Raw genomic sequence first — 26590 nt, 5'->3', positions numbered from 1 at the left:
CCAGCATGGAGACTGAGCCATGAAATCGTAAAGAAACTTCCATTTTATTTGGCCACATGCTGTCTGAACAAATCACTCTTTTTTTCCCTCCCGCATTTTATTCTCTGTATTCTCTTTCTTGCTGTTTCACTAGTGTTTTGGCTGAATTCTGCAATATTGATGTATTTTACAAATGAGCAAGCAACACACACACACACACACACACACACACACACCACAGGCGTAAGTGTGTGTGCACATACACTAGATGTGGCACAGGGAGCTCCTTTTGTCTAAGACAATGAGGGCAGCCTGCCTCCTCTTCTCATCAATGTCTAGAGATTTTCTCTCTCTCTCTCTCTCTCTCTCTCTCTCTCTCTCTCTCTCTCTATCTCTCTCTCTCTCAAACACACACACACACACACACACACACACACACACACACACACACTCAAAGCCTTTACCTTTCTTTTTGGCTAATTTCAGCCACTTTCAGTAAACACAAGTGCACATTATTTCTCTGTCAATTGCAAACACACACCTCATCCATAAACAAATAAACACAAAGGAGGATGTAAACACACACACACACACACACACACACACAAACACACACACACGGTTGTCTTTAACCGGGCCTCTCTCATTGACATGGGGCAAAGCACACTGGGCCCGTCTGTCTAATGGTTTGTGACAACCTGGCCAGCCTCTCTCTCTCTCTCTCTCTCTCTCTCTCTCTCTCTCTCTCTCTCTGTCTCTCTCTCTCACCCCTTCCTCTTCTTCTCTCCCCACCCTTTTTCTCTCCCCTCCCTCTCTCTCCCAGGTAGATAAATAAACAGTGAAAGTGCTCCCTCTCGCTCGCTCACGCCTGAATTAGTCCAAACTAACAGGCCTGTCTCTCTCTCTGCATCCACCAAATACACACACACATAAACACACACACACGCGCACTGAGCTAACAGGCCTGTCTCTGACTGCATCACTTTTCCACAGAAGGCTTCTCAAATATTTAACAGGCAAGGGGGAACATTTTCTCCCTTTCTTGCTGTCTCCCTCTCTCTTTCTGTCTTTCTTTTGGTCTCCCTATGCTCTTTCTTTCTCACCAAACACACACTCACACAAACACCTACACGTTGCAAACGTCACAGGGTAAATTTAAGCTATATGGACGGGTGCTGGGGGCGCTGTTATTCCGTCAGGGTCGTACGGAGAAGTTGAAGCAGAAAGGGGGCACATCAAAAATGCATTGCTACTAAAGCAATGAATCTAGGCTCTGGAGCCCTGGTGAAGTTGGTTCCCCCTGTTAGACCCTGGCACTGTCATTGCTCATGCTGCGCCTTTTTCAGCACACACACAAAACTCTGTCCCGCTGCACTTGTGAGGACCTTCCACTGACAACATTCATCCCTCAACTTTAATCTAAAGCTAATTCTCTCTCTAAACTTTTAGGATTATTGTGAGTTTTTGAGGAGAAACTAGCCCACTGGCAAAAAGAGATGACAAGACAGACACCGTAATCATCCCAGCTCATACAAAATGTGCAAGACAATTCTGCTTTATTAGCCTATAACTTGAGTTTTATTTACAAAGTCGGGGCCATAATAGTAAGATTGTATTTATTCGAGCTTCTCGCTGTGATCTGTGGAGGCTGCCAAATTGTGACAAGAAATAAAAAAGCCCAACAGGGCCAGAAATACCAGCAGACCATCACACTGGTAAACAAACAATAAAAAATGACAGTAAGTTATTCCACAAATTTCATTGGTGGAGGAGGTAACATCTAGTTCCAATACAACAACATAAAATGACTCAATTACAAGTGAGAGTCCTGTATTCAGAATATTACCAAAGTAAAAGCACAGATGTACATAATGTTTCAAAAGTAAAAGCACTGGAGCTGCAGAAACATGTAAGTGATTGATTATTATATACGAAATTATTAGATTATTAATACTGATGCATCAATGTGCATGCAGCATTTGACTGTTGTAGCTGGTCGAGGTGGAGCTAGTTCTAACTATACAGTCCAGTGGCTCCCAAATTTGGAGTCGAGCCCCTGCAGAGAGCCACAAGACAAATCTGAGCTGTAGTGAGATGATTAATGAGGTCGGAGAAAGGAAAAAGATCTGTGTAAATGTTTTGTGCTGTTCTTTAATCCTTGTTCTTTTTTGTAGAATAATGGATAACTAACTCAAGCTGTTTGATAAATGTAAAAATGACAATATTTCTTCTCTGAAATGGAGTAAAAACGTGCATCAAATAGAAAAACTGAAGTACGAAAACCTCAAAAATGTACTTAATAAAAGCACTTGATTTAATGTTCTATCAATTTCTTTGCAACATCACAGTTTATAGAATGACAGTATTGGACATATTTGTGTACACCAACATTTCAACCTAAACATGATGGATCATTTACTATATTTATTATTTTATTTTATTTTATTTTATTTTATTTTATTTTATTTTATTTTACCTTCAAATTAAGGGGATATGTAGTGTGGTTATAGTGTTGGATTGCTGACAAACTGTTTTTTTATTTATTTATTTATTTGATGACACTTTTTCTCCACGTCTAACACAATTATAGCATTGTTACCTCATTCACAGATAAATTGTGAACAATAATAAAATGGGCTATGGGACGGTGGTGTCGTGGTTAGCCTCACAGCAAGAGGGTCGCAGGTTCGACTCCGGCCTGCAGCTCTTCTGTGTTGAGTTTACATGTTCTCCCTGTGTCAGAGTGGGTTCTCACTGGGTACTCTGGCTTCTTCCCACAGTCCAAAAACATGCAGGTTAGGTTTCACTGGTGACTCAAAATTGCCCATAGGAGTGAATGAGAGCATGATTGTCTATCTCTATGTGTCAGCCCTGTGATAGTCTGGTGACCTGTCCAGGGTGAACCCTGCCTCTCGCACAAGTCATCTGGAATCGGCTCCAGCAGCCCGCGACCCAAGTTCGGATAAGTGGTTAACGATAATAGATAGATGAATAAAATTATATAAAAATGGCTAAAGTTACAAAATATACGAATCAAATTAAGTAAAGTGGAATTACCCTTAAATGTAAATCTGGCTGTTATTATAATTTTTACAACAGGAAAAAATATATATCTGTTGATATTTTACTAGCCACATCTGAATGTACAGGTACATCTAAAAAAAAAAATTAGAATATCGTGAAAAAGTTCAATATTTTTTGTCAATTATTTCAGAAAGTGAAACTCGTATATGATATTGATTCATTACACATAGAGTGAAATATTTCAAGCCTGTATTTCTTGTAATTTTGATAATTATGGCTTACACATCATGAAAACCCATAATTCAGTGTCTCAGAAAATCAGAATATTGCATAAGATTAAAAAAAAGGATATTTTAAACACAAATGTCAGGCTTCTGAAAAGTATGTTCATTTCTATACACTCAATACTTGGTTGGGCTCCTTTTGCATGAATTACTGCATTAATACGGCGTGGCATGGAGGAGATCAGCCTACGGCACCATGTTGCTTTTACAGCAGCCTTCAGGTCATCTGTGTCTGGTCAAGTCAAGTCAATTTGGCCCAAAATCACAAATCACAGATTTGCCTCAAAGGGCTTTACAGACTGTACATGGTACAACATCCTCTGTCCTTAGACCTTTACATCGGCCAGGGAAAAACTCCTCAAAAAACCCTTTTAACAGGGAAAAAAGAAGAAGAAACCTCAGGGAGAGACAGAGGAGGGATCCATCTCCCAGGACGGACAGACTTCCATCTGGTGTCTCTCACCTTCCTCTTGACAACAGCCCATAGACTCCTATGGGGTTCAGGTCAGCCGAGTAGGTTTGCCAGTCCAGCCCAGTAACACCATGGTCATTGAACCAGCTTTTGGTACCTTTGCCAGTGTGGGCAGGTACTAAGTCCTGCTGGAAAATGAAATCAGCATCTCCAAAGAGCTCGTGGAAGCATGAAGAGCTCTAAAATGTCCTGATGGATGGCTGCTATGTTGACTGTGGACTTCAGAAAACACAGTGGACCAACAGCAGCAGAGGACATGGCCCCAATTCACCACTGACTGTGGACTCACATATTGAACTTTTTCACAATATTTAAATTTTCTTAGACACTGAGTTTTGGGTTTTCATCATCTCAAAGCCAGAATCATCAAAAATTCAAGAAAAACAGGCTAGAAATATTTCACTCTATGTGTAATGAATCTACGTATATAATGTATGAGTTTCACTTTCTGAAATGATTGACAAAAAATACTGAACTTTTCCATGATATTCAAAGTTTTTTCAGATGTACCTGTGTCTGTGCAGGTTTTCCACACATTTTCCTTTAACACCTGATTGGCTTATTCAATCACATGTCCAAGAACAATCAGGAAGTGTTTTGATTGAAGTGTGGAGGGCCAGTAAATGCCACTGGAAAGATTTGTTTCATCCAGCCTGTACTTCAAGGTAGGACCCCCGGCACATACTGAACCCAGACCTTAAACTCACGCTGTGGTGTTAACTACGACATGCAGAGAGGTGTTGGACACCTAATATTCTGGAGGAGAAAATTTGCTCATAGTTTCTCAGAGCTCCTTGTTGTGTGTGCAGCCTCTACGACTAATATCTTACAGACGATGATATTTCTAAAAAGCTCATACTTGTCACCTATTAATAAACTAGATTATGATTTAGTCACCGAGGACTGATGAGAAGCTCGGAGACTATGATAGAATAATGAGTCTCATCCAAACTGCAGCCATTGTCTGAGGCAGCGGAATGACACAAACAGCTGGGAGAAATGAACAGCTGTGTGTCTTAATTGATCACACAACATCAAGCACACAGCTTGTATTGAGCTATCAGGATGTGTTGTCGCCTCTTGTGTTCATCAAAAGTTTGCTCCCACCAAAAAAGCAGCTTGAGAAGGACGTTCTCTGCAAGGTCACAAGTGCCGACTTGAAATGTGTAGAATTGATAATCACTTGCTGTTTTTCTACTCCGGGCAACTTTCTGTGTTTTTTTGAAGAAAGGGAAAGTGGAAAGCTGCTTGAAGTGACACAACACAGTGTAGGAATGTGTGGAAACTTTACTGAAAAAGAGCTCGCTACATCAGCTTTACTGTGGCCCTGTCCCTCTCACTTTCTCTTAATCCGTCTCCAACATGGAGCACCTCTGAGAATAATCTCCCTGGGTTACATGGATGATTTTGATGTTAGTTGTACATCTTAAACCCTTTTCCAAATGCTAACTATACACTTAAAAGCAACTATTATACATATTTTTTATATTAACAACAGATGAAATCACTACATGTAATGTGATAGGGGTCATTTATAGTGATTACCCACATAGAATTGCAGTTTTAGCATCTTTCAGCTCCTAAAGCCTGTAGCTTTATTGTTTTGGTTCACTTACAGCTCTCATTGGCATCATTATTAACCGAAAACTTTAAATAAACTCTAAAAAACATCTTCATGCTACCTGCGTAGCACAAAACCTCAGTTCAGCAAAAAGCCCTGATCATACAGAATGCTTTTTAGCAGCCTGGGACAGCTTTGTGTAATTGTTTTAAATGAGAGTGAAGCTTTTTTGCTCGCTGCTTTTGTGTTCCTGAACGCCACACGTTTCTGCAGTAGCACGCTGAATGCTTTGAGCACAGGAAAAAAAGACATTTAGATATTTTAATTAGCAAAATGTCTTCCTGCAAACAATCACCCAGAAAAGTCTTTCAAACAAACTATTCCTTTCAAAAATTAAATTCCATTCATCCTCCTCATATCAGAGTGACAGTAGAAATTTCAGGAACAGATATCTTAAAATCAAGGCATAAAAAACTAAAACTATATGTATGGCGAGATGCCTAGGGAGCAGGTGGGAAAATGTTTTATGTAACTTTATGAGTGGCGGAATGTAACTAAGTTCATTTATTCAAGTTCTGTACTTAAATTTTGAGGTTCTTGTACATTGAGAATTTCCATTTTATGCTACTTTATAATTCTACTCCACTTAATTTTAGGGAAAAATATTGTACTTTACTCCTAACATTTATCTGACACCTTTAGTTACTTGCGGATTAATATTATTAATACAAAATATGAATCAACTAATAAATTATTTTTATATCAAAATCTTCACCAGCTGCAACATTAAAGTGATGAATTATTGCGTCATTAATTTTAATCCAGTAACATAATATTATTCTCAAATGTGCCATTACTTTTATTTTCGGTCATTTGAGTGTATTTGGAATATTTTTGTACTTTTACTTCAGTTTGAGTGACGTGACTCTTTCAGAATGAATGTTTCCCTGTGGCCACAGAGGACACGGTTCTACATATTTCTAAATATTGCTGATGTTTTCCAGTTATATCCATTAATATTTGTCGACTTCCTCTCTGACAACCTCATTCCTGCTTGCTCTACTTTTCTCTCGAGTGATTTTCTGGCATTAATCACCATCCACGCTGACACATTTTAATTGTTTTTTACTTGCTAATTAATTGCCCTGCCAGGTCTGTTAGAGAGCCTTGATCTCGACGAGACTAACCTGGATAAGTCAAGATAAATAAAACGAGTTAAGCATATGTTCCTACTTGAGAGAGGAGGCATACTACAAATTGGCCAAACCCTTTATATGAAGGGCTCTGGCTCTCAGCAGGCCTATCTCTTTCAAGGTCTTGCTGGATAATAGAAAATGTATGAGATAATCCAATTCAAACAGCTCCGGCCACTTTTGGTCACGGCAGGGAGCGGCGCTCACACACACCCAGAGTGATGTCCATCCCCGTGTTGTGATTAAATACGTGGTGCCGCACAGTAACAGAGTACCAGAACACACATTATCACAACAATGCTGCAACACTAGAACAGGATCTGGAAATCTCCCAGACCCACATAAAGGGATTTATGTCACATGCAGGAAGGAATATGGAAGAAACACACACACACCAGTGGTAGCTGGATGTAGGTCACAAACTCACACACACAATCACATAGAACCAGAATGGCTGCCCATTGAATACGAGGTTAGGCAGCCTCCATTTTTCTATTTACTCACTGTCATGTACACACACTCACATGGGAAGGCAGATATGGGACACACACTTATGTGCACACACACTCGAACCGGCTCTCTATTGAGTGAAATCCTTTTTCCTCTTGTTGGCTGCCACACAAGCGTGCACGTGCACACACACTGAGCACCCTTCTGGCTCCCAGGCCCGTATTATAAAGCTTGCAGGTGAGGGGCTTTGTTCACCCCGAGCAGCTAATGTGCTCAGAGCAATGGGCTCTCCTCCACACACACTCTCGCAGACACACACACACACACGCATATACTGGCTCAATGGTCCAGAAGGAGCACCTTATCTAATCCCATGGTTTATCCTTCAAAAGACTTTCTTTTCCTTTTCTTCTTTGTTCCTCCTCTCTCCTCTCTCTTCATCTCGGTGTCTTTGAGGAACTCCGTGTCAGGGAGAAGCGCTGATGGTTGACGACACTCTCATTCTATGGGACAGAATCTATCTCCTTGGAGACACACACACACGAGCCCACACATCCTTTGAGGAAGAAGTGTCTTATGCACGGATCACCCACACACTCATACATATACTGTCACACAGAAAGTTTCCTATGCACACACACAAACACACACTGTCCGTACACAAGTCCTTGCACATAAACCCACACACACGCTGTCTGTGCGTCGCGTCCCCTGTGGCGCCCAGTGATACGAGTAGTCACTCGCACTTCCTCAGCCCTACCACACACATACAGACACACACACACACAGATTTGCATCCAATTTACATGGAGACTTGTAGTCACCCCCGCTCAGTTACTGACAGTTTGTCAGACTCAAACCTGCCCCTGGGTTAAATCCATCTTGCACTGCCACTACCACCACCACCACCCACTCCACCTCTCTTTCTCTCCATCCTTTCTTCCTCTCTGTCTTTGTGTCTTCCTATCAAGCTCTCATCTTCCACTCTCTCTCATCTCCCCTCTCTTGTATCACGACTTCTCTCCCTCCCCTCCCTCCCTCGTCCCATCGGGATGCGGTTAGCATGTTTTTCTTCTGCAGGACCCTGACACTGCCTCAGGCAACCTCTTTCTCTGCATACACACATAAAGCTGCTGTACATCGGGGTCACATGTTCTTGCCATAACCTACATGATTGGACAGAGTATGTGTTGCTTTAAAATGTCAGTACTGCTATGTTGAGAGAATCCGCTCTCGAGAGTTATCTGAGGAGTCCAGAGCCTCTCATGTGGAGCTAAAAATGATACTTTGAGTAATTAAAGTCGGAGCAAATGATTTCTCCCAGCTCAGCAGGAGAGACAGTTACATAACAAGATCTAGTGTTGCTGATCTTAGTCATCAGCAGATTCAATACAATGATTGGCAGGTGGAGGTCAGCTAAATATTCAGGGGCATTAGAGTGGAACAGTTTGCCTGATGATGTTAAATGCACTGCCAATTCCTTCAGTTAAAGCATGAAAGTCAAATAATGGTTGTTTAACCAAACACTTGTGTGATTCTTGACCACAGAGGTTTTATTTTGTTTATGTGGAAGAAAGAAAACTCTGAATTCTGTATTATTTATAATTCAAGAGAGATAAAACGTACAGCATCATGACATGGATCTTCTGTAGAAGAGCTTATAATCCTCAGAGTGATTTTCTATCCGTTTTGACAGATTAAAAAAACACTTTTACATTACAACTAACCTGGGTGTGAGGCCTATTTATATGGTGGGTACGTAATTGGCCAATGCAGCGTGATGCCAGGTTGCATTTCTCCAAAACTTTTTGACTCAGGCCACAGTGAGTTTTTCTCTCCACCGCTGCAGTCCAAACACACTGCACACACTCGAATGAATGGACGGACTGGAAGTATCATAGCAGTTTGTGATTTAGTGTGAATACAGCAACTAATTAATGGCAAAAAGCATGCTCAAGCTGACAAAGTAGGGCGGACGTGAGTTTATACAAATAGGTCGTGTACGTGAACTGACCATGACTATTTATATAAGTAGTTAATGTGAAATTTTGATAGAATGTTAGCCAAAAGCCAGCTAATGTGGGATTCAGTGACGCTAGCTATTAGCACTGTACAGCTCTGTATTATGTTAAGCTCCTAGCAACATTTGCTAGCTAGCTTAGCATGCTAATTTTATACACGGTGTCATTAACATAAGTTTGTTGGACTAGTTCTGCACTAGTAGTGGTAATAATACTAGTTGACAGGAACCATAACTGTTGAATCCAGTTTGGGTTATCTCATCTAACATAGCAAGACATTCGTTAGTTAGCTAATGTTTGCTAGCTAGCAGCTTAACTTGGAGCACACATATGTGTGTCTTTTGATCTTGGAGATATTAATTTAGGAGAGGGATCTCCTAAATGGTTTAATCCACAGCCAGCAATGCTTCTCTTTCGCTTTGAGTCTTGGAAATGGAGAAAAAACGACTCGTCCTGCTAAACTCTGGAGTACCTGGTGTCAAACCGTTTCACCTTGTTGCTCACAGCTCAAAGCTTGACGGACTTTCTTCTGTTAGTAACAGTTGCTGAGATACGATTGGATGAGGAGCGTTCAGGGAGGAGTTTGCCAACGGTCAATTGAGTGGTGACAAAATTCTCTCATAGACTCTTTCCATTGTCTATAAAAGGACCAATTTGCTGCACAAAGCATGCTTGGATAATTGATGCGGTCATGTGGATCAGACTGGTGATACAACGAGAGGATGTAAAAACACCCAAAGTGCCTGGCAGGGCTGGGTGGACGCAAGTTTATACAAATTGGTCACATACAGAGGGCCTGCATCATCAGACACATTTGTAGAGTGGAGTAAACAAGGCACACTGGCATGTTTGATGTAAGACTGAAGAAACCATGTGCACAGGAAGGAAAAAAGTTATGCACACAAACATTTTTGATATCGGCATATTCTGCATTGCCAACCATTCTGATGAAAACACATTTGTTATATTGCAAAACAGATTCTGTGTCATGCCACAGCAAATTCTACCACATATTTATATTATAAAATGCCTGTGTTCATATTGTTAACCCTATAAAGCCTGAACCATGAAATAATTGCCAGAAAATTCAATTTTTGTAAAAACTGAGTGCTTATTAACCTGCTGACGAATTTTAAGAAATGAATAAATTGCATATATGAATTCTAATTTGTATCATATTTGATACATCAGGTCTTTTTGTGCATTTTGTTGCTCACAGTTTGTTTTTCTCGAACTAACAAAAACATATAAACCGTAACATTTTTAACCTATTAAGAATTTGACTTTTCCTTTTTCCTCAACCATGCAAAATACATATTTTTTCCATATAACACAACATCATACATATGCAGATATGAAGTTTTTTAATGCAGCAATAACTGATCCATTCGTGGAACCTGCATATCATTTTTGCTACATCTGGTATTTTTGTGCAATTTGTTGCTCAGTTTGTTTATCTTCAACACATGTATACATCAGGTTTTTGATGATGTAGAGGTCTCAAAAATTACTGTATCTAATATGATACACTTGGCTTTATAGGGTTAAGGACTGCACTAGAAAATAGTCTTAGGCTTTATGATGCTGGAAAGATTAATTATTCAATAAACAAAATAAATATATAACTTAATTTTAAAGTCCTCTATCGTGCAAAAATGCCAAACATTCATTGGCTCTGGTTTCTCATATGTGAGAAATTGCTTTTCACTGTTATATATCGTTACTAGTTGAATATCTTTATGTTTGGGCTCAAACAAAACAATTGAGACTGTTTTTACAGCAAACATATTGGCTGTTCAAACACAGGTGTAGCTGATTACATTAATGATTGGCAGCATTCGGTGCAGGTGTTTCAGGTTCACCGTGCATGCCGGCTGGCTGGCACAACATCGTTAATGTGATTAATTACACCTGTGCTTTGACAAACTGCTGTGACAAGCCAAAATATTTGCTGCGAAAAAGACCTGTTTGAAGATGCCAACCTCAGTTTTAAGGAAGAGTGATTTATTACTTTTTTTTGGTCATTTTTCAAACCTAATGATTAATCGACGATGGATCTCATCAACAGATTATTTTATGATGGGAAAAAAATCATTAGTTGCAGTCCTAGATAGCATTCTGTTATCGTTGACAAACTGGCTGAGATTTAGAAATCTTGTCTTTTTTTGTCAACTACCCTAAAAAAAAGTTAAAATAGTTTGCTAATGATATCGTAGTAAACATGCAGCTTTCGTGAGTTTCACTTTTATCTCTGTTTCGTTGTGCCTGATTTGAGCATTTTCACATCACGGCAGCATTAGTTGTTCTTCTGCAATCTGTCAATCAGCTGATGCCCACAGGGGGGTAGGAAGTCTCTGTGATGACTGTCAGAAACAGTCAAACTTACACACTTTGTCACTTCCATGCTTCTTATTAAGAGTATCTTCACTGTTCTATTTTAGAAATTCAACTGTTATATTTTTTTCATGCACATAAATTCTATAGTGTTGCACACATGATAAAAATGTGCATAGAAAAATAAAATGTCGAGAAAAGTGTTCAATTCCTGCACACTGTCTGCACTGAATATATATCAGAGAGTGTTTCAGTCATGGGCCTTTTGATGGGCATGAAGAAAGATGGAGTAAATGGCTTGTCACTTGGTTATGTTGTGTCACTTTTTGTGAACATACCTTGATTTAATTGGGGTTATTCCTACTTTTCCAGGGTCCTATATTCCTTGCTGCATATGGCACATATTGGAACCCTGGAAAAAAAAATGTTCTCCAGTTCTGAGTTCACTTAAAGTGACATGAGTGAAGATTAGGTGAGAGAACTTAAAACATGACTCTGAGAATTAGTCAACCAGTTAAAAGAAAAACAAATAATGAAAAAGGGAGAAAAAATTATTAGGGTAGGTTGACTCTTGCTATCTCCAAATGGGTTAATATTAGGAGCATGGTTAGGGTCAACTGGATAATTTATGAAATATTTTAACTTAAAATCGACCAGATTTGACCTGAACACAACAACAGAACATTGAACTAAACTGGGGGAACATATGACCCCAGGAACACTGGAGCAGTGGTGGAAGAAGTAATCAGATCCTTTACTTAAGTAAAAGTACTAACTACACTGTAAAATTACTCCACTACAAGTAAAAGTCCTGCATTCAAAACTTACTGAAGTAAAAGTACAAAGTATCAGCATCAAAATGTACTTGAAGTAAGTGAAGTATAAGTACTCGTTTTGCAGAATGGCCCCACTCACGTTGTTTTAAATCTTCTCAATGTGTTATTCGATTTTTGTATTGTATTGTATTTGTATTGATGCGTTTAATTTTGTAAAGATAGGGCTCATATTGACTACTTTTTATACTGTAATGTGGTTTAATTTATAAAAATGTCTAATCCTGTCAAATTGATCATGTTTTTTTATGTTAAATCTCAACCTTAAAAGTAACTAAAGCTGTCAGCCAAATGTAGTGGAGTAAAAATTACAATATTAACCTCAAAATGTAATGAAGTACAAGTATAAAATTATATAAAATGGAAATACTCAAGTGAAATACAACTACCTCATATTTGTACTTAAGTACAGTACTTGAGTAAATGTACTTCACATGTTCCTTGGGAACATGGGATATTGGAAACTTAGGACCCTTGGAACATAGATACACTCCTAATTTTACTCAAATTTTATTTTTACTATTTCTGCCATGAGTGACACTTGAGCTTCACCTCCTCATGACAAGTCGATGGCCCCCGGGCCCCTGGGCTAATTTGCCCTGCCAGTCATGTGTCACACACTCTGCTGTCAGTGAATGTAACAATTAGCAGGAAAAATAGATGTCACATTGAGAGAAATCTCCATTCTCATGATTTTATTTCTCTGTGGTGGTGGTGGTGGTGCTGGCGAGATCTTCATTTTAGGATTAAGGATTTTATTCTTTGTGTTATCAAGGTAGTGGCTTAGAATCATAATCCTTGTCTTAAAAATGATTTCATTTTCAAACCAGGGTTTACAAAAAAAAATTCCCCCAGAGCGAATAGGACCTGTTCCATGCATTTTTTCCACAGAAAGGTGCTCTTTTTCAGATTTCAACCCTGTCCCATGTGTCTGTGCATGCTGCAAAATATCATCATTATTTGATCAGCCCATAGGAGTGTAATGATGTGTTTGGTATGTCAGCAGCATGGCACAGAATGTTTAATGCAATCTGAAATGTTTACTTAACTTCCTCTCCACGTTTGATTGTTCCTGCAGAGTAGCAGGTTTAAAGAAGCGGTAAAGATGTTACGCTGCAGTGCTGCTGCTTCTGTTGCTACCTTCCACTAATGAGGTTTGTTGATGGTAATGACTATGGCAGTGATGGTGATGATGATGTAAGTGCTCAGAAACAACCTGGGGAGATCCCAGGAGTTGTTACTTTAATGAAGAGAGAGAGAGAAAGTGTTGGAGCCAGGAGATAGAGAGTCGGTGAGCCGGGGGTTTTAAGAAGAGACACAGAGGCCAACAGACATGGATGAAAGAATGAAAGCATGAATAAGAGAGGACAAAATAGGGAGATACCAGGCTGGAATATGAAAGATGCCAGACTGCACTCAATACATAGTGAACAATGGGCATTGTCATTCCTGCTCCATCCTTGTTTCTGCTCCTCTCTAATACTTTTTCTCAGGTCCCGGCTGGTTGTGCTGATTGTGTTAGCCAAGCGAAAGAATAGGACTCTTTCTGTTCTGTCTGCCTGATACTCAGATGGGACCCCAGCCGCTCAGTCCTCATATAGACCAGCTGGAGACTGATAATAACACATACACCACTGTCTGGCTACGCCTCGGACTGCCCCTGGGAGACGAAAAAGACAAAAATGTGAAAGGGAAATAGAGAGATCTGCTTGAAGGATTAGGGACGGCATGAATTAGCATGAATATGAAGAAGGACAGAAAGTTGACTGTAGAACAAAGCCAAGGCCACTTTTTTTTTTTTTTTTCTTTACAAAGAAGAAAGAGTTTGTAGTGGAGGAGGGGAGATGCAGAGGAAAGAGAAATTAAGTGGAAAAAGCGAGGATAAGTGGTGGAAATTGGAGTGGAGGAAGATTACTTCTGGAAGTCTGAATGCAGACATACAGGAGAGAAAGCAACAATAAGAGCATGGTTGGATGGTCCCAGCAGGTTGATGTCGAGGGGCTGGTATTACAGGGGAAACACTGGCCTTTAGCATGGAGCCTCACCCAATGTTAAAGATGCCCTCTGGCGCAGGCAGCTTTTAGAATGAGAAAGTTGGCATTTAAAATAGAGGAAGAGGAGATGGACGGGTGAGGTGAAGGATGATTCCACTCTCTGTTTTCCACTTGGCATCATTGCAGGTGAGATTTAACTCCAATAAAGAGCTGACCTCAGTAACTTTCACGCTGATAATCGCCTAGATGTTCCTTTTTTTTTTTAAATAAAGCAATGCGGCAACCGAGTTCACCCTAAAAATATTTGGACCGCATATTTACGAACAGCAGGGTTATTTTCTCCTTGTCAGACTCCACAATAGCATCACGAGAGTCTTGGCTTGCGTTTGCACGAGTGTGTGTTTGTGTGTGTGCAAATACTATGGTGCAAGTGTTGGAGTGATGATGAAAACTGGTTTTTCATCTTCATCCAAAAAAAAAAAGAAAAAGAAAAAAAAAATCCCCAGTAGACTTTGAACAGTAGGAGTGGAAAGTCAAACAAAAGCAGAAGCGAGTGAATCATTTGCATTGTAATCCATCAGACAAGGCAGAGAAATCATCTAATTCCCAGCCAGCTACGGACGCCTCGCTACCTTGGTTTCATCCAGAATGGGGGCACCGTAAACAAACTTCTCATTTTACACTATGCTAATGGGACATAATAAGGCAGAACCAACAGATGTTGCAGCACTCTTATGATTTTGTCGCTACTTTATTCTGCTTGGTTCTGATCATGGGCAGATTATGAGAGGACGGGCCCCTGGGCTCAGACATGCAGGAGGCACTGGAGCGAGACGGAGACTTTATAGTTGTTCAGCCTCTTTTTGTTGTTGCTTTGTGTCTCTTTGTAGTCCTTACGCATCTCTCTTTGTTTTTGCATCTCTTTGTGGTCATTTTCTGCCTCATTGTAGTTGTTTTGTGCCACTTTGTAATTGTCTCAGCCTTTTTGTAGTTTATTTTTTTATCTGTGGTTGTTTCACCACTTTTTGTAGCCGTTTTGCATCTCTTTATAGTTGTTTTGTGTTTCTTGGCAGTCATTTTTTGTCTCTTTGTATAAACTTTGTGTCTGTTTTTGGTAGTTTGACCCCTTTTCGTGGTTGTGAGTGTTGTTTGTGGTCTCTTTGTAGTCTTTTTTGTTTCTATGTGGGCATTTTGCAGGTCTTCGAATTCTTATTTTTGTCGTTTTTACCCCTTTTGTAGTAATTTTGCATATTTTTATAGCTGTTTTGTGTCTCTGTAGTCAATTTTTGTTTATTTTTTGCCTGTGGTTTTTTTGCCCCTTTTTTTGCAATCATTTTGGGTCACTTTATAGTAATTTTGTAGTAATTTTGTGTCTCCTGGCAGTCATTTATGTCTCTTTGTATTCATTTTGAGTCACTTTGTATTTACTTTGTGTCTCTTTACCATGATTTTGTATCTCTTTGTGGTTGTTTCGCCCACTTTTTATGCCTTTGTGTCTCTTTGTATTTACCTTGTTTTGGTAATTTTGTGCCTCTTTGTGGTTGTTTTGTGCCTTTTCATAGTCATTGTGAATGTCTTTTTTATCCCTTTGTGGTAATTTTATGTTTCCTTGTGGTCATCTTACATCTCGTCATGACATTTTGCAGGTAAAGGCCACACAGGCCCCTGGCACTTTGGGCCCCTGCTCACTAATCCATCCTAAGGCTTCTAACTAAATCAGACCTCTGATTCCTATATGACTTTCTGAGTTGTCCATATATATGCGACCTTCTGCTTAAGTGTGTGTGTGTAATTTCTTCTCAACAGCAAAATTTCCTCTGACCTGCAGAATAATCCTCACCGCAGGCCTAATCCTGCGCTAATTCTAAGAAGGTCTCTGAGGGCTCGATGTTAGAAAGCTGGCCTTTAATCTGATGTGCCTGCAGACAGAGAGGATGCACAGAGGAGATGATGACGGTGGTGATGAAATTGATCATTCTGATATGATGAAAGCGATGGCACCAGTGATGAACATATGGGTGAGGGTGGCAGCAGAGGTGTTAATGATAACGATGATGATAGAATCTGTCAGCATTCAGTCCGATCCAGCTGGAAACGTGTATTCAATCTCAACACAGACCCATAAATTAAAAACTGTACACCTATTACATTACACATTCAGGGCAGGTACAGATGCAATACAATGCAGTTGTAATAGTTCATCTGGTGTTGTTGAGGATGCTGACAGCCTCGGGGACAAAAGACCTTTTACAAAGGTTGTTTTTGGCCATCTGCATTTTAAAGCACCAGGCTGAGGGCAGGATCTCTAACTCATGCTGGGGCAACTCTTTTCAAAACTTTTCTATACCTGAGTTATTTTTCGCTGCATGTTTATTTTTCCCAGCAGATTTATTAACAATGCTGTTTGATTTATTTCTGCTTTTAGAATTCAAGTTTCTGAAGCAGCTCTAGAGTTTTCTCCATCGGGCTGATGCATCTCTATGCTAGTGTAGCCTGAAATCCTCAGCATTCTAACTGAAGAAATATATACTTGGTATTTATTTACACAAATAAAATCAGTGTTGATCATGACGACAATGCTAATGATGTTTATGACGATCATGATAGGTATAATGAAAACAGTGGGGAGCGTAACTATAGTGATTAAAATTTTGATGAGGAAAATGAGGCTGGTGACAGTGATGATGATAGGGATTATGGCGGCCGTGGTTAATGTTTTCATTTGATGTTGATTATATTAATGATAATGATGATGGTAGTGGCAGTGGTGATGAGGAGGATGGGTGTATTTTTAAACTACAACATGAAGTGTGTCTTTGTTTCACCAACAAAGACGATGAATAATCAAAAAAACATAATTACAACATAATAAAAATTAAAATATTTATGCATATTATAACCCTGATTCCAAAGAAGTTGGGACACTGTATAAAGCTTTAATAAAAACAGAATGCAATGATTTTCAAATCCCTTTCAAATCCTGAACTATTAAAAATCTTAGTATTTATAAGATCCAGGAGTATTTTTTAACATTTATATGTAAAACGTCCTACACCTGCACCTGTCTGTGCCGTGGCTGGGACACAAAGTGAGCAGAAGCAATTGGCTTGTTGCTTAAAGTTAGTACAATCAACCTTTAGTGGGTAAAATATTCAATAATACACTTTTTCAAACATTAACACGCACAGCATGTGTTAGCTTAGCCAATAGCAAATCCTTTACACAAGCTGAAACAAAAGCTGTCTGTATAAAGTTAACTGGTTACCTTAGTGTGCCACATATCTTAAAATGTGTTTTTTGTAAACTTAGCTGTTTGCTGAGACAAACCTGGATGCAGTGATAGTAATGGGCAGTACAATTAGTCACCACTTGAGTTAGCAGCTAGCTAGCTCGCTAGCTATGAAGGAGGTTAATGCTTGCTTGGTTGGTTAAAAAATTACCAGTTTCATTCATCATTTATGAAACTATGTCTTTTTATAATAATGACTTATAAAGTAGACAACTGCTTTGTTTGGCCTCATATTTATTCAAATAACCATCCAGTGTTCCCTGTTACCCTTGGTAACTAGGCCTACCTTCGGTGGGTACATTCTAGAATCCACCTGTTACCTAGCTGCAATCTGATTGGCTGATTGTTAAGTACTGTTGCCGTTATTTGCTAGTAGTTGGCAGATGTTAGTAAGTTATTTATTTTAAAGATAATTACTGCTGTCACCTTGACCGATGTGGATTAATTATTAAATCTGAAAAACTTGAGTTTAACACCCCAGCGTGCACTAGCTGCAGGACATTGCTACAAACCAAACCGCCGGGACAACATGGCTAACTGCTAGCTTGCCAGACAAGACGCTTTCTTGCTTCCCTTGTTTGTTATTGGTTGGAGGGGATGATACCTGGCCAAAAAGAAGCTTTCCGATATGTAAAGAACTTTTCTGACCGGATAACCAAACATGAAAGCAGTAGGACAACGCAGTCAAATTGGGCTAACCCAAACTAATGGCTAGCACATACAAACAGGGGGTTCAGTTTAACGGCAAGGTAAGGAGAACAGGTATGTGCTCAGACAGATTATCACCTGTGTTAAACTGTGTTATGTGTGAAATGTTAAATATACTGTCCAAAGTAGCTAATGCCTCACTATTTTCCACTTAAAACGCCCCTGCTAAAATAAATTGATAATCATTATGATTAGCTACACTGATATGATCAAGATAATACAGATGACAAGCATGAGGATTATATTATTGGCAAATATGTTGTTGATTTAAATACTGATTACCTTGCTGCTAATAGTGATATATTGATATAATAATTGCACCAATTGGACTGTTATGATGGTTATGAGGAGGATAATGATGAAGATTATAAAGGTGTTGATGACACTAACAATAATGAGGCTAATGACCATAATGCTAATGCATAAACTGATGACCATAATAATAATTATTTGACTGCTATGGTACAGATGTGGAAATTGATAGAGGAAAATATATGAAATATAAAATAGATAATAGAAGAAATTTTGACGATCACAATTATTGCGCATACATTATGAAGATAATCATGAGGGCAACAATGGTGATGGAGGTGTAGATGAGGGGGAGAATGACAGTGAAAATTCTACAAATGTTGAAAGTGATTATGATGGTATTGTGAAGATGACAATGATTATCTTGTTGTTGACAGAAACGCTAATGATGATGACAGAAATACTGATGTGATAAAGATGAGGATAATGATGATGCCAATAGTGAGGTAGAGGAGGATGATAAAAAAAAATCCTGAAGTAAGTAATTATTAACTGATTATATGCTGTTGACAGTGCTGCTTGTGGAGATTATATTGACGATCACAGTGATTGCGCTGGTATGATGATGACGACTGTGTCAGAATGGGGAGGAAAGAGGTGAAAGTGATGCAAGTGATTGTCATGGCACGATGATGATGATAGTGTTAATGACAACCATGATGAAGATAATGATGGTGGTGCTTGTGCTAATAAGAAGAAACAAGGATATAAAATTCTGAAAGTGATTTTCAAGGGTATGACGCTGATGATGGCTATGTTGTTGACAATAACAAGCATAATAACACTGATGCTAATAGCGATGATAGTGTTGATAGCAGTGATTGTACTGGTACGGTTATGAATATAATGATGTCAAAGACAGCGTGAGTAGCACTGGTTTTGAGGCTACTCAGAATGATGAAAGGACCATGATGAGTCACCTAGTCCGTGCTGTTCGCTCCCCTCGCATAGAATAATTTTAAGAACCCCCAAACTCCTCCATAACTCCCCCACCCTCTCTTTCTTGAGGAGACGAGAATCAGAGCACTCCATTAAGATTCTTCTTAGCGCCCCTCTGTTGCCTCTCCATGGAAAATGAAGAAGAGGAGTGAGGAGACGTGAGAACATTATTAGTTTTTTCTGTCTTTTCTTCGAATGGAAATAGAAAAATGAGGAGATTCTCTGCTGATGAGATTGCTCCATTCTTTGAGTCGTCACCCCTAACTCACTCACACAGCTGCAGAGGGGTGTTATGTCACAAATGAGGGGGAGATTGTTCATTTCGTCTTTTGTGGTCCACTCTTTTTTTTCCCCCCTGAAATATATTTTGGGTGTATGTGTGTGTGCGCCTGGCTGCCGACTGTGTGGATCCATGCCTGCCTTTGTATTCCTTTGCCCATTTCATGTGGGTGTTTAGGTGTGGCTCAGGAGTGTGTAAGTGTGTTTTCTTCAGGAGGAAAAAAAGATCTTTACACCGGTTTGAAGAGCCTAATCAAAGGCTGGCAAATTTTCCTCGCCTCTTGTGTAGTTCTGAAGCAACTGCTGGGCTCCTCTTCTCTCGGCTTCCCCCTCTTTGCTCCCTCCTCTCCCACCTCCTCTCATCCCTGATTACTGAAGGGGCTGCAGGAGGGCTCTGTTCTTTACCAGGCTTTGTGTTGACGTCCTTCATAGCTGTTGCACCAGAGGAAGAACGTACTTCTTTATAGGTGGTATCCGCCTCTGAACAAACAAGAGTTTCTGCAGAAGCTTGCGACAGTCTGCATTTTTTATTTCCCACTGTGGATGCGTGGACACGAGTGGGTGACATGAAGCTCACTGTGGCACCAATCATCCAAAGCCTGAGGTGAAGCCAGAGACAGGAGGGAAGGAAGGAAGAGATAGTAACGGATATATTTATAGTTTATGCACAGTGGTGAATTATATTTGCCTAACAAGGAACATGGCTGTGAGGAGCTTCCTCGTTTTTTTTGAGATAAGGATGTGTTATGAAAAAGGAGGAGAAAAGAATGGGTCTAAATAACATAAAGTTTAAAAAAAGAAGAAGCTGTCAGCCATGTATCTTAATGAGATTAGTGTCTGAAGCAATTACCATGTGATTTGTTAACGCAATGAGCACAAAAGTGTTTTAAATCAATCCAAAATTTAAAAAAACGGGAGGGAAAGAGGAGGGATGGGATGGACACACAGGAGTAGGAAGAGACGGAGGAAAAGGAGAAAAAAATTGAGACGAGGACGGAGAGTGGAGCGCGAGAGATGGAGAGAAAGAGAGAAAATTGACAGGAGGCGTGTATTGCTGTCTCTGGGTGCAGTGAGGAGTATAGGCTGTGGCATCCGCTAGTGGTGCTGCATACTCTCTGTTTGATCAAACACACTTCAAACACCCTCGCTGACTTCCTCTCGCAGAGAGTTTGGGGAGACGAGCGGGCGTGTGTTTTTCGCCCTGCGTGTGTGCGGGCGTGCACAGCGGCGTGTTTGCTGAGGAAAGCGTTATTGATGTTTTGTTTATCTAAAATGGGTCAACCCTAAACAAAACAAGCACAGTGTCTACAGTGGCGGCGATGTCGACTGCTGTAAAGTGCGGCTTCCTCGCGGCTCCCAAATGGGTGAAATAATGTTGACGAATGACCCTGTGTGTGTGTGTGTGTGTGTGTGTGTGTGTGTGTGTGTGTGTGTGTGTGTGTGTGTGTGGTTGGGCTTGTGTGAGCTTACTCATGTGCACTACTTTCTCTATTATCACTCCCCTGCCACTCTTTGCCCCTTTATTAAGTTATTCGCCATTAATCGCTCTCTACATCTACTTCATTTCAAATCTTCATTCTCTCCGTTTGCCCCCATTGTGGTTCTCCGCTGCATTTCTGCGTCTTAAAGAGCCACGACTCCAGAGAGCTCATTAAAGCCATTAGCGGAGAAGTCACAGAATAGTTAGCTCTCTCTCTCCGTTGTCTGTTCTCATCTTGCTAACAGCTCCATGCAGCAAAACCAACCTTTGACTCAACCAGTTATATCTGCCTGCCCTTCACCTTCTATAGGTTGCCTCCTCATGCATGTTGCATGATGTGCATACTGCAGCTCGCTGTGACTTCTTTAATTCTCCTCTATTAAAATCACTCTAACACAGTCATCCTGTCACATGAAAGTTTGATTAAGAACATTATTGAAGATTAGATTGATGAATTATTGATCAGCAAGGTGGGAAGTCTGTGGGGAGTAGATTAGACACGGGCCACAAAGTGTGTTTGCGCAAGTGTGTGCTTAATGCATGCATGGGATTGCGTCTGCATGTGTGCAGTTGAGCATGTGTGTCATTGACTATGTATGCTCGTAAGGGATCAAGCGAGAGCCTATGTGTGCGTATGTGTGTGAGATCAAGTGATCAAGGGCAGAGGAGTGTGTTTTTATTGCTGCGTGTGCTGAGAAACCGAAAAAGCGAGCATGACATTAAGTGATAACTCAGCCTGGAGCTGATGGTAAGTCAGTAATTATTCTGTTTTAGAAGATAATTTAGAATGCTCTCTGATGTTACGGTAGACACTTTAACCTCACATCAAGACGTCAACAACTCCACGTAGGCAAATAAAACTGCTGAACCTTTTTTTCATCTCCTAAAGACAATAGTGGGAAGATGATGTGAGGGAAACTGGGTTCAAATCATGGCCAAGCCTCTAATTTTCGACAAGTAGATAAATGAAAAACATTAATTTTTTGCTAACAGAACATACTAACAGTAGTTGTGTAATTGTGGGCCAGTTTAGTCAGCTGTGGGCGGAGGTGTGAATAATGATGTGTCGTATAGGTGTTAGATGATGTGAAAATAAAATGGTGTACAGGGGAAGAATCGGGAAAACACAGATACTGTGATTCTCAGTCCTAGCTGAGCCAGACTGTAGAAAAACATCGCCGTAGTACCTGTGATGTCACACTTATGCCGAGTTTCTGCTGCATGGTACGGCTCAACTCGACTCACTCTTTTGTTACCAGAACTTCTCTTTTTTGGTTTCCCACTGCAGACAGTACTGCATCAGTGTAGGTGGGATTCTCAGCTGAAAGCCGTATTGACGCCGTAACATCATCTGCGGCGCGTACTCGCCGGTTCCTTTCATTGCCAACGACGGAACAGAAACACGGGATGTCTTTGTAAAGTATTGAAGTTTACGTCGCTGCTGATTGTGTAACACCTCTGACACATCCAGGCAAACAAGAGAAAATGTCAAACACTGTTAACCACCGTTTCAGGGAAATGTGTCGATCAACCCATAATCGTTTTCAAGCAAACAATGCAATTTCCACTGCAGCTACCTACACATCTTAAATGCCAAAAAATTGGATTTATAACCATTATATTAAAGACCATTCTGGTTTATTTCAGCTTGGAGTATTTCTCATCAGTCTGGCTCAAGATTCACACACGTCACACAACATATATTGGAACAAGCGACACAAGCCTCCTACAGCTTTCCAAATAAACAGATTGTTTACATGAATCATAACAAATTCTTGATTCAGCTGAAAGTAAACAAATGAAGTAGCTGCCTGGAATAACCATTATGGTGATGTACTTAATGCTTTTAATCGAACAATGATTTGACAATACTTAAATGGCCTATAAAGGCCATTAGTGTCTTAAGCACACGGCTGATTTTGGTTGGTCATAACCCTGACCTTTTCTTTCTCCATGGCAACATTATTCTTGGCAACTGTTTTTTCTTCTATAATATTTATTCATATTATTCCACAATAATTCTGATGATTAGAAGCTTGGGAAGCTATTCATTTTTAGACAAAGCTGTGATTTTCATTGTTTGCATGCACATTGTACGATACTTGCTTAATGGGTCATTCTGTCCTGGTCTATTGTTAGTGTGTGAGCAGCTCCATGCACATACATGACCATCAGGTAGTTGGTAAATTGCATTATGTAAATGAATCCAAAATTATGCATTTATTTATGCTTTGGTGGTGATATTTGTTAACATTGTCCTGATACACAACAGTTTACCACATAAGTAACAGGAAAACAATTTTTTATTTTAGCAGCAAAGACTTGATAAATGTCAGTACACACGAAAACGGTTGGTAAACTAAGTGTAAGTGGGTTTTTGTGGTGACAGGATAATAAATCCAAAGACAGTGCTGCTCACCTCCTCCCTGTGAAGAGGAAACAAATAGGCCATGAGTGTCAGTTACTGGTCTTTTATTTAGAAGCCCCCTTTTGCCGCCTGGCCCTTAACACACTCTCACTAAACCATCTGGGGAGCTACTTAGCAAACAACTCTGAGTCAGTAATGAGGAAGGTGGTTTCTCTCTCAGCAGAGCGTCTCCCTTTCCTCAAACCCAGCCTCCTGTTTGTTGATGGCCTTGTTGTGTCTTGCCGAGTCTCTCGGCTGTGACACCAAATGCCACCGTCTGCATCCAAATGATTTGCCCACGGAGAAGTCGGAAAAAAATCTCACATTCTGAGGAGAATATGAACTCATATGCCTACCAGGAAAGTTCTGGGATAATCCAATTCAAATAGCTCTGGGCAACCACTGCAGATCAAATCCTTCCCGGGCAGGGCTTGCTTGCCGGGCGGGCACCCCTAGGCCACGCTCATGGGTGAATTTTAAGCTGCCTTCAGAAGACCAATGCGATGAGAGGGAAGAACATACACTTGGAAAGTAATTGTGTGTCATTATTTTTATTGACAAAAGGCAGGTCTGGTTGAGGCATATTATCTGTAGCCTTGGTTAAACACAAATTGGTTCTATTACACATCTGTACACAATCTGTTTCAATCATGTGAATTTTTAGGCCTTTTTCTACAGGGTATTTTTTTTTTTTTACCTCAAAACATCAATTTTTTTCTCTAATAGTGACGACTTTACCTCTCCCATTGTGCAGAGGTGTTATTCCCTCTTCACTTCCATCATATGTCAGTGTTATAGAAAGCACAGTCAGTCTTTGAAAACACTTCCATCTTCAATAATAGCACTTCTACTTCCCTGTGAAAATGTGGAAATAAAGAAATTATTCAAATGTGTGTGCATGAATTTGCTGCGGTTGTGTATTTGCTCGTGCACATGGATGACTGAGTGTGTGTGCAACTGCAGCAAGCACTCGATAAACCCATGACGATTCCATTATAGTCAGAGATTTACAAATCAAACTAAATATACTGCAGAATCCAAAAACTCTCCCTTCATGCACCATGCAGCATGCAGATGCAGTGCAGGATGCAGCTGCATATATATATATATAAGGTAGTAAGTATAAGGGTATTTTCAGTTTTAGGATTGTTACAGCAGCAGTAACGTTGTCCAAGCAAGAAGATTTACAAAGGCCTTCAAATAAAAGAAAAACACCAAAGCCCATTTCCATTGTTAGAATCTTGTAACTTCTGGTTCGGGCGTCCTCCCTGCTGTTTCACTGATTTATTCATCTTTTATGCTGAATTCCCATGAAACCTATTCAGGCTTTATGTTTTCTCTGATCACTGCAGTGATAACAGAAATAAAAACAAGACAAAATTGCACATTAAAGATTAAATTTCCGAGGTGCTCTGTCAAACACGTTCACCTCAAATCAGAGCACACAAAAAGCAAGCAAATGAATTAGATATCAGAAGCTGAAACTAAACACGAAAAAAAAAAACCCATGGGGGAAAACATCAGAGAACACAAAGCAATAAAGTGATTTAAATAAAACCCAATAGAGAGAATGAGTCATTGGGATGCTCAAATTGGCTAAAATTTTCCTTTTTTTTGTTAAAGATTACTTCAGGATGCATGTTGCTTGTGACTGTCGTCCATATTGTACTTTGTGTAGTGAGTGAATATCAAAACTCTGATGAAACATAGATGCGACAAGAGAAAATAACCAATTTTGTCAGTTGAGATAAAACAAAAGAACAACAAGCTGATCAGAGGCCTTCTCCTTTCTCAAAGCAAACTAATGAAGCAAACATGAAGCATCAAAAGATAAAATGAAAAGACTGAATTGGAAAAACAGGCACCTAATCGTGTGAAAAAACACAGCCAGTATCACAGAAACTGCCAGCCAAAACTGGACGTCTCTCAATCTGAAAATATGTGAATTTATTTCTATTCCCAAGAAGCTGGCTCTTCAGAGACGTGTGGAATTTCTCCTGACAGCGGTGACAGGCAGGAAGTCCTCCTTGCATTTTTTACCACAGTCGATTTGGTTGGCATCTCCGACGAAAACACAGGTTTCTCTCTCACTTCCCTGAAGCACTTTAGCTCCGAACTGTTGCTGTTTTTTTCCACCAAACGGACAAATCTGAACCGAGGTTGGTGCTTTCGGGAAGTAAAAAAAAATTTCTCCAAAATCAGTTGACTGTGTGTGTGTGTGTGTGTGTGTGTGCGTGTGTGTGTGTGTGTGTGTGTGTGTGTGTGTGTGTGCGTGCATGCATGCATGTGTGCATTTCCCTCTCCCTGCATCCCCCATCTGCAGAGGAAAGAACTCTTTGAACTGTGAACCAATGAGCATCACAGCAGCAGAAAGATGTTGCTAGGAGCAATTCCTACATCCAGCTGTGGACCTGTGCATAACACACACTCATAAAACACACATTTAGTACACACATCCAAAACAAACGTGTCTGTCTTAAGGCCATACTGTCAAGGTGATAGTTTCTGGATGTAACCCCCGCCTCCTCCTCCTCTTTTCGCTTCTTCATCACAGGATAACATGTTATGTATCTGGAACATGTTATCTCCTACTTACCATTTCTTTTTCTCTCTCCCTCCATCTCTCTTTCTCTCCCTCCATCTTTCCTTTTTTCTATCTAATGCATAGAGACAGGGAGGATGTATAATTCATACTCCCTCTGCCAGCCGCGCTCCTCTGTGTATGTGTGTGTGTATGTGCTGCCACCATTACTCGTCAGGCCGAAGAGACAGACCTCACCCAAAGAAGCAAGGCGGAAAGAACAGGTCATCTGAGTACGTGTGAGTGTGTGTGTGTGTGCGTGTGTGTGTAGATGTGTTTACCTCAGTGTGTCTTTAGATTGCTATAAATGATGTATAGGCGTGGGAACGCTCACTTGCTGACTTTTCTATACGTTTCATTACGTGGCTCAGGGTTAAAGGAAGCGAGCGTGGGCAAAACGTTTGACGTCTGTTTTCCTTTGGCGTATTTATTGGTTTAGGGATTCGTATT

The 26590-nt window shown here is 40.1% G+C and overlaps 1 protein-coding gene across 2 annotated transcripts in view; it reads left to right on the top strand.

Moving 5' to 3' along the window:
- The window catches only part of LOC131988750 (ephrin-A2-like), a 92387-nt gene that overhangs the window by 1186 nt on the left and 64611 nt on the right, over positions 1 to 26590 (top strand). The window lies entirely within an intron of this gene.

This window comes from Centropristis striata, chromosome 16, assembly GCF_030273125.1.
Source record: "Centropristis striata isolate RG_2023a ecotype Rhode Island chromosome 16, C.striata_1.0, whole genome shotgun sequence".
Lineage (NCBI taxonomy): Eukaryota > Metazoa > Chordata > Actinopteri > Perciformes > Serranidae > Centropristis > Centropristis striata.
Note: the sequence above shows the minus strand (reverse complement) of the source record. Positions and strands in the feature narration are given on the sequence as shown.